This window comes from Cornus florida, unplaced genomic scaffold (genome assembly GCF_030987335.1).
Source record: "Cornus florida cultivar Cherokee Brave unplaced genomic scaffold, ASM3098733v1 CherokeeBrave_3.0.0_Hap2_Chr01, whole genome shotgun sequence".
Taxonomy (NCBI): Eukaryota; Viridiplantae; Streptophyta; class Magnoliopsida; order Cornales; family Cornaceae; genus Cornus; species Cornus florida.
The window spans coordinates 47,676,029-47,684,279 of record NW_026775571.1 but is presented as its reverse complement, the minus strand read 5'-3'; positions in this window follow the sequence as shown (position 1 = coordinate 47,684,279).

Below are 8,251 nucleotides of genomic sequence, written 5' to 3'. Positions count from 1 at the left end.
CAAGATCCTACCGATGGATCTCTCTTTAAGGTTAATGACCAACGGCTTAAGCCTTATGTTGATGGCATCATTCCGATCCGAAAAGTAGAGAAAGTCCTATTGACGGACCCAATTTACGAGGACTGATGCAGCATCATGGTTCGTCTAGCTATCGACATTAAATTTAGCACTCATGGGAAGTAATTCTTTCAACTTCTAAGCTTCCCTCTTTTAAGTTGCCTTAGCAAAATTTTTCTGGAAATTAGCTAAGTGTAGCCAACATGTGAACTTTTCTGGAACTGTCTTGAATTACGTTCCAAAAGTCACTCTAGACTTATTTAGTCATTTTAAGGTCTCGGTACCATTTTTGGAATTTTTCAAGGTCATTTCGGCAATTTATTCCAAAATCCAAAAAAAAAATCATAGGAAATTCAGGCCTAAAAAATAGCGCTTTTGCAAATGAGCTCCGATTCTCGTTCCAAAGGTTTTATAAGGTGTCTAGGGTCTATAGGAGCTTAATGTTCTAATTGGGGAATTTTTTAGCCCCAGCCCGGCTTTCGTTTGGCCAAAAATCACTTCAAGAAGGAGGTTTCTGCCCAGAAGCATGGCGGACGCCCGCCATTTTAGGCAGTTAGTTTTGAATTTTGCGGGGCCCCGCCAAGCCTTGCGGGCCCCCACCATGTGTCTTCATTAGAACTATGGGGAGCGCCCTTGGCAACCTGTGGGCGCCCGCCCAGTGATGCGGGAGCCCGCCATGCTCCGAGTTTCATTAAAAGCCCCAAAGCCTAGACCCATTTCAAATGTTACAACTCTCTCTCTTCTCTCTCTTTCGACCCAGCCTCTTTATTTCCCCTATTTTTCTCACTTCCACCCTTCTTCTCCCATCTCCATTATCCTTCTATCACACCCACATCTCTCACCCTCATCAATCCATCCATCTTCCACCAATCAAAAGGAATTTTGTGGGTTTCTCCATCAAATTGGGTAAGTTTCCTCTACTCTCTCTTTATTTTATTATGTGGAGGTGTGGCATTTGTTTGGGGTTATTTAGTATCCATTGTAGGTAAATTTTTATGGGGTTTTCACCATTTTAATCAATTCTTGCCTTTTGCAATTTGTTCTTGCACACCAAGTGTTCAATAAATTGCCTAAGCCAACTTCTTCTTCCAAATGGCGCCCAAAACCTCCTCCAAGCGTGCTCGCTCCTCCGAAGGACCATTGGTTTTGTGTCCCATAGCTTATCTGGACCAGCTTCTTAAGGTCTACAATGATCTTTTTGTGACGCAGTCAGATAATGCCCTCACTTGGGCACTTTCTTTTCCGTACTTGGTCACTAAGCTACTTAAGAATAAGAAGTTTAAGGTTCCCCAAAGAGAAGAGAAGATCACTGAGGTATTCCTTTTTGACATTGGTGCATGGAAGTCAAGCACCATCCAGCTTAAGACTTCTCGTCAAGCCCGCATTGGTAGTGTATTTAATTGGGGAGGTCCCGCTGTCCTTGTTGCTCTTGCGCCAGCTGCTCTCGCGCCTGTTGCGCCGCCACCACATGCTATGTCCTGTGTAGATTACGACTCTCTCAGCACTCATCTTAATACCCTTCAACTGCGAGTTGAGACCATGGAGGGCACCCTTACAGACTTTCGTAGGGAGACTCAGGAGGGCCAGTAGATATTGCAGACCATATTGTATTCCTTGATTGACTGACCCTCAGGCGGTGCCGGTGGCTTATCCTCTACTCTGATGATAGAGTGATTTTATGCTTTTTTGTATCTATTTTGCTTTTCAGTCGTACTACTTGGATTTATTTTGGGTCGCATTTGGCATTTATTTTCAGCTCTTATTTTGAACTTCTAACTGCAACCCTTTTTGCTATTTTGCATAACTACTCAGTTTTTAGTTAAATAAAATTGCAGTTGTTTATTTTTCTTTCTGTCTGGATTTATATGATGCTTGTTGTGCATAGATGTGTTTTGATAGGTTTTTAGAATCAAGTTTGGGGGCGTTACTTTTGGAATTCGCATGGTGGTCTGTTTATACCGCCATTGATTTTTCCTCCACTTAATATTATTGCTCTTTGTACCCTCCTTTTTCAATTCCATTTCCATTATTTGTCTTCTTACATTGAGGACAATGTGACATTCAAGTTTGGGGGTACATTATTGCATTTTTGGTATTACATTTTTGACTGCATGTGCTAAATTGTTCATGTAAATTAATAAAATTATTTTTTTGGAAAGCGATGATCTTGTAACCTTGGAACTTGTTGTATAGAGGTTTTGAAAATAAAGAAAAATTTGAAATGATCATGTTGAGTCAAATTGGTTTGTATAAATGCTTCAATTAGATTTTCGTCGGATTTCATGCTTTTCTATGCTTCATACTTCACAGATGCACACCAGAAACTTAATTGTGAGGCATGTAACCTGATTTACCTTGACCATGACTTAGTTGATTTGAAGTGATAACCCTAATGAATGGATATCTTTGGCATTGATCTAACTATATATATATATATATATATATATATATATACGAATATTAATGACTAGTTTAAGTTCGTAGCCTTGCTAACTCGAGTTATTAAGCATTTGGAGTGTCTTTACACTTAGCACCCTAAAGCCATCTGGTTTGGGAGTTGCTGGCCTAACACTTGCTACATGGGTTAGTTAAAAAGCTTAAGGGACTTAGGCATTGCACGGTCATTCACGAAATAAAAATAAATAAATATGGTTTGTTGGAGTTTGCAGCCTTGCCAACTCGAGTTATTAAGCCCTTGGAGTGTCTTTACACTTAGCACCATAAAGCCATCCGGTTTGGGAGTTGCTGGCCTAACACTTGCTACATGGGTCGGTTAGAAAGCTTAATGGACTTCGACATTGCACGACCATAGTATGTATGTAAAAAAAAAAAAAAAAGCAATAAAAATGTGTACTTTGAATAAATCATGCCTTAGCTTATAAAAGGGAAATTTAATAATTTGAAGACTTGTGTTTTGAAATTGGAAAAAGAAAGTAAAAACCACATATTGGGAATCCGGTTCACTTTCATTAAAGTTAGAGTTGATTTCTATTAAAGAGATGACAATTGAAGTATTTATATAAACTATGATGTTGATGCATAAGAATTGAATTATGTTTAGCGATTGTGTTATATCAAGGCTTCATATACACAAGGTAGTTTACAAAATGATTCCGTCTCCAATATTCTGTTTGTTCCAAGTTGCAAATGAGCTGTGTGTATTTTCTTGCACCATGGTATATGTATGTGGATAGCATTTCAAATGTTGTCATTTTGTTAAGAGCTTCATTTTTTATTTTGCTATGAGACTAGCAAAATGTAAGTTTGGGGGTGTGATAAGCGTCGAATATTGCATATTCAAGCACCGTTACTTGCATTAGTTAAGTCCATTAGTTGATCAGATTGTATATATTAGTTTCATTTGCATGTTTTTGTTTACTTTCAGGTTGGCTCCCCAAAGATAGTTAAAAGTGCGATTTTGTTGAGTTCTTGAAGAATTGAAGCATGCCATTGCCGAGGACCTTCATTTTGGCCAAGCCAGTAATCCATTAAACTCCTGGTTATCCCTGCAAAAAGTACTAGCCACGATGAGCGCGTCATCGGTTTGAGTCAAAAGCAGTTAAAGATGCAAAGAAGTCCTCAGGAGCATTGTGGGCGCCCGCCACACACTTGCGGGTGCCCGCTAAATCATCCAGACACATTACAAAAATGCAGGGCCCCACCATAATCTGCGGGCCCCCGCCATGTGCCGCGGCCATACACTCTTGACACCGCGCGGGCACCCGCCAATCTACAGAGTGCAGGCCACCAACTCTATGATTTTGCTCAAGTTGTCCCCTTTGACTAAATGTATGGTTCTGTAATCTTCTAGGGATGGTGAGCCACAAAATTAGAGTGGTTGGGAGGCTATCTTAGATATATAGAAGGCTTGTATGGTTGTAAAAAAGAGATATCTCACATTGTAAGGATTTTGTAGAGAGAGAAATATTGAGTTCTTGAGGGTTTGTGTGTATTGAAGCTCCTAGGTGCAAAAATGGAGGGTAAGATCACCTATTCTGCTTCCCCCTTTGCTTTTATGGGTAACTAACTCTCTTTTTAGGGAGGTGATGAAGCCCTATCTTGTAAGCATGCTTTAGTTTTGTTAAATTTAGGGAATGAAATGTATATGTGGTGGTTTCACAATCTAGAGTATTTTACATGTTGTAATGGATCTTAAACTTTATAAATGACTATGTTGAATCTATCATCTTATCTTAGATTGTATTTTTTTATAGTTGTATGGCTTGCATTTTCATAGTGAGAATGGAAATGAGATTGTGAAATGGGTTTTATTGGCATGTTGTAGAAGAAACTTGTTAGTCCATAGGTTAGGCCCTCCTTTCGATGGATTGATCTTGATTCTTGACTCCATATGCTATCACCATAGTTATTGAGGGGTTTGATAGTCCCTAGCTTAGTGAGCATGTCATAGCTACACTCTAATTTAGGTAGTCCATGCATGTGGAACTTTGAGGGATTATGCTTAATTCTTGATTCTATGAATTTCTTGAAGATAATGTAGTAATCTTGAATTGCTACTTATCATTGCCATGTATCCAGGTTGTTTCCCAAATTAATCATAAGCTAGTATGTTTATAGGATTGGTGGTGGATTCATTTCCCTAATCCTCTCTAACTAAGTTTCTTTCCTTTTAATCTCTTTCAATTTTTTGTTCTACGCACATTTTAATTCCTAATTGTAAGTGACAAACAAACCAAACTCTACACCTCTTTCATCAAACTAAAAGTGATTTTAAAGACCTTGGTTGCCATAAACTAGTAATTCTTGTGGTTCGACTTACCCTTACGATAGCCCTATTTTACAATGATTTGTGCTATTGCAAGGGTTGATTATAATTGACGACCATCAATTACAAAGAGTTGAACAAGGTTAGTATTCGTAACAAGTATCCTTTGCGCAGGATCAACGACCTATTTGATTAGTTGAGGGGAGCTACCTACTTCTCCAAGATTAATTTGTGTTCTGGTTATCGTCAGCTAAAAGTTAGTGAGCAAGATGTTCCTAAGATAACATTTCTCACTAGATATGGATTTTATAAGTTTCAAATCATATCTTTTGGGTTGATTAATGTGCCAGCTATCTTTATGGACTTGATAAATAAGGTCTTCAGGGCTTAGTTATATCAGTTTGTCATTGTTTTCATCTATGATATCCTAGTTTATTCTAAGTCAGAGGATGGTCATGCTAGATATCTTCATACGGTGTTACAGATGCTTCATGAGCACCAGTTGTATGCCAAGTTTGAGAAGTGTGACTTTTAGCAGCGAGAAGTGAAGTTTTTAGGTCACATAGTGTCAGAGAAGGGGATAGTGGTGGATCTAGCCAAGGTCAAAATGATTTTAAAGTGGGGACAACCTACCTCACCTATAGAGATTCATAGTTTTCTAGGATTGGTAGTATATTAACGCAGATTCATTTAGGGTTTCTTGAAGATAGCAGGACCACTCACCCATCTGACGAAGAAGGGTGTACCGTTTGTGTATGATAAACATTGTCAAACTGCGTTTGACAAGTTAAAGAGCAAGTTGACTTCTGCACCTGTTCTAGCTATACTAGAGAGCGGGATAGAGTATGTTGTCTACACAGATGCTTCTTTGTAGGTCTAGGTTGCGTTTTGATGTAGGAGAAGCGACCAGTTTCTTATGGGTCTCGTAAGCTTAAGCCTCATAAGCTTAACTATCCGGTTTATGATTTGGAGTTAACAGCTGTGGTCTTTGCCTTACGTATTTGGAGGCATTATCTGTTGGAAGAGTCCTTTAGACTATTTAGTGACCACAACAGTTTGCAGTATTTCTTCACGTAGAGGGAGCTGAATATGAGACAGCGCGGGTGTTGGAGTTTGCGAAAGATTACCATTTTTCTATACAGTATCACCCAGGGAAAGCAAATGTAGTGGCATATGCACTTAGTTGTCGACCTTGTGTTGGTCTTTCTGCGATGTTTGCTATAGAATGGAACGCTTTGAAGACTATTGATGAGTTGTCTGATGCTCTTATGGTGTGAAGAGTAATTTCACCTATTACTAACCACAAAATAATTAAGGCATAACTTATAGATCAACAGTGCACTGATAGAGTCACAGAGTTAGCTTCTAGTGATGTTTCATTTTACTCTGTTGGGATAAATGGAGGCTTGAGGTACAAGGGGCGCTTGGTAGTACCTTTTGCTGATGATTTGATAATGGATGTGATGATAGAAGTTCACAAATCTGACTTCTCCATTTCATCTAGGTGAAGATAAGATGTATCAGGACATGAAGAGATAGTTTTGGTGGGCAGGCATGAAGAGGGACAGTTATTTTTGTTTCCCAGTGTAGTACATGCCAGATAGTCAAGATTGATCATCGTAGACAGCTTGGTTCTTTGCAGCCACTTCCTATATCAGAGTGAAAATGGGAGAGTATTTCTATGGACTTTATAGATTGATTTCCAAATTCCAATTTGAGTCACAATTCTATTTGGGCCATTCTTGATAGGTCAACTAAATTAGCTCATTTCTTGCATATTCGCATTGATTTCACCTCAGAACAGTTGGCGAGACTTTACATTGCAGAGATTATGAAGTTATATAACATACTATTATCCATCATTTCGGATAGGGATTCGAGCTTTATGGTGTGTCGACCAAATTGCATGCAAAAGTGTGTAGTGTGGCCAAGTGTAAATTTAGAAAATGCCACTACCACTTCCAACTAAAAATATAGCTAGAGTGAGTAGGGATCGTCCCAAGGGAAATGAGGTGTATTTGTGATGGAAACTAATGTCAGATTATGTGATACCCCTCGTTTCTAGAGCCACAGGTGATCAAGTCCGAGCACAGATCCGAGGGATACCAAACAATCAATATATAAACAAGCAAGAATAAAAACTGAATTAAGAATAACATAATAATACGTTGAAAGAAATCTAAAATAAAAACCCTTAAACTTTAAATAATAAATCAATATCATTTAAATCCTTCGAATCTGTCCAACTCGGGAATCCATCTAGTGGACCCCTAATAATCCCAAACGATAATTAATATTACAGAATTAAAATCCAAAACTAAAAAAGAAAAAGAAAATCCTATGTAGTCAGAAGAGTGAGTGTCTATATCTGCATCAACACGATCAAGCTCTGAGCCTGGTACCGGCGAACACCTGAAAAATAGGAGTGGGTCAGGCCCACATGCAAGTTCCAATCTACTACAATCCGTATATAAACCCGATACGCAGATACATCCTAGATAGCTCGGCAATATCTACAATAGTCTATATATATATATATATACACACACTATAGGATGCTCACTAGCCTATAACATAGTTTAGCCTGGGTAGAAGGTGACATACAAAACACGCTTTTCAGCGGCCAAGTACCTAGACTTACCAGGGAACTTTAGCTATATCTAGCTACTCAACCTTTGCAATATACGCACCCTAACCATGATCAGGAGACTCAAGCTCATACCACGGTACCATAAATATATATATAAATTCCTTCCTAGTGCAGAAAGATAAAACAAATATCCATTATGTTGTTCAACTGTTTTAGTTGACAGGACATGTATCCATGTAGGATTTAACTGTTTTAGTTAATCTATTCCTTATGTATGAATGGGTAGGGATTAGCATTGTGACCTAATCCGTCCCTCTGTATGCCACCGTCCCATACCGGTGCATACATGCAAATGATGCAACATTTTATACAGTACATCAAATAAAGTCCATATTATCCATATAGTTGATAAACACAGAATTTAAACAAGTTATCAACAAAAAATCCAGCATCAAACGAGACAAAGCTTACTAATTCGTCAAGTTAAATTCCAGCATCCATCCAAATAATTGATAGAAAATATACATTTAATTCTTCAATTAATTCCAGGCCAACGTCTAATTAGACTGACAGAACCTAAGTACTAGTTCAGCAACTTAAATCCAAACACTAACCCAAATAATTGCAGCGAAATGCTTAATGTTACAGCAATTAAGATTCCAAGCTTAAATCTATGTATTGCAGAAAAGTAATTAGTATTTCAACAATTAACATCCAGGATATGCATAGATCAAACTTGTTAATTAAATGATCCTAGCGTGCAACCAAAACAAGATTTACAAATGCATACATACTCCGTTAAATTGCTAAACCTGAATTAGGCAATTAAACTTCTTCCAACCGTTAACTGCCTGCACCGTTGTATACATTCCTACGAT